Source organism: Tamandua tetradactyla, chromosome 1 (assembly GCF_023851605.1).
Source record: "Tamandua tetradactyla isolate mTamTet1 chromosome 1, mTamTet1.pri, whole genome shotgun sequence".
NCBI classification, from domain to species: Eukaryota; Metazoa; Chordata; class Mammalia; order Pilosa; family Myrmecophagidae; genus Tamandua; species Tamandua tetradactyla.
In genome coordinates this window covers 68,307,008-68,308,887 of record NC_135327.1, presented here as the reverse complement: position 1 = coordinate 68,308,887, position 1,880 = coordinate 68,307,008, and positions in this window count along the sequence as shown.

The window sequence follows — 1,880 nt, the reverse complement described above, 5'->3', positions numbered from 1 at the left end:
CTTCTCTGAAACTTAAGTCCATACTTGTGGGCTTCCTTGTTTTTGCTCTCTTTTAAGCAAGAAAAGCAATTTTGGTGTTTTTTTTTTTAGCAGCTTCATTAAACTATAATTGATAAATAAGAAACTCTGCATACTTGAAGTGTACAATTTGATAAACTTTGACATATATATATACATGGGTAAAATCATCACTACAATCAAGATAATGGGCATATCTATCAACAGTAACATCTGCAGTCTTTACATTCCATTATAAGCTCCCTCTTCAGTCCAACTCTTCCCAACTCTGTTCCTGAGCAACCACTAGTCTCATTTCTGTCAATATAGATTAATCTTCACTTTCTAGAATTGTATATAAGTGTAATTGTATAGCACACATTCTTTTTTCACTGGTTCCTTTCAGTCAACATAATTATTTTGAGATTCATACACGTGGCCTGAGTCAATGTTATGACACACCAATTTGTTTTTATTCCTGTGTCAGTAGATATTTGGGTTGTTTCTAGGTTACTAATGCAGTTTTCAGGTTATAAACAAAGCTGCTATGATGACCCACTGGCAAATTTTGTATGAACATATGCATGCATTTTTTTAAATTTTGAGTAGAACTTAGGAAGATCATATGGTAGGTGTTTCTTTAATGTTTTTAAGAAATTGCCAATCTGTTTTCCAAAGTGGTTGTACCATTTTATATTCCCACCATTAATGTATGAGAGTTAGACTTTCTCCACATCCTTTTAAATCTTAGCCATTTTTTTACTGTATAGTAGTGGCTCTAATTTGCATTTCTGCAATAATTACTGATACTAAGTCTTTTTTATGAGCTTATGTGCCATTTGCATATCTTCTGTGGTGACATGCCTATTAAATCCTTTGCCAATCTTTAAAAGTTGGGTTGTTAATGAATTCCAAGAGTTCCTTTTATATTCTGGCCTCAAGTCTTTTATCAGCTAGATACTTTGAACGTATTTTGTCTTAATTTGTGGCTTACTTTTCCATTCTCTTTAGAGTGTCTTTGAAAACCAGGAGTTTTTAATTGAAGACCAGTTTATTAATTTATTCTTTCATGGATCATGCTTTTGGTATCATATCTAAACAATCGTTCTCTATCTCATACTTAAATATTTTTCCTATGCTTTGTTCTAGAAATTTCACAGTATACAGCCTTATATTTAGGTATATAATCTATTTTGTGTAGGTGCCAAAAGGAATCTAAGTTCACTTTTTAATTTAATTTGGTTATCCAATTGTTCTAGTACCCTTTCATGAAAATAGAATTCTATTTCTTTTGCATCTTGATTAAAAAATTATTATACATACATGTGAAGGTCTATAGATGGACTGTATTCTATCCACTTATCTGCAATTATCTTAAAGTATAAAGTTTAAAAAGATAAAAAGATGCACACTCTAAGGCAGTGTATGAATGAAACAGCCTCCAAATGAATTTTGGCATTTTTATCGCAAAATAAATCTGCTGTTCTCTACTGATCATTATCTCTGTTTTCATTCCTGCTGCCTCTGACCTTCATTTGAGATCATTTTTCTTACTCCTAAAATAGATTTTAGTAATTTCTTTAGTGAAATTTCATGTGACAAAGTCTTCATTTTTATTTGTCTAAAAGTGTTTTCATGTAATTAAATTTTCAAAATATTTTTCTGAGTGCAAACTTCTAATGATTTTATTTTATTTCAGCACCTTAAAGATATTCCTATTAACTGGTTTCCTTTGTTGAAATGTCAGCTGTCAGTATCACTTTTACCTTTTTAACAGAAATTTTTCTTTTGTCTCTAGCAACTGCATTTAAGATTTTTCTCTTTGTCATTTGTTTTCAGCATTGTCAACGTGTGAATTTCTGTTGTTCTCCAGTGATTTCCTG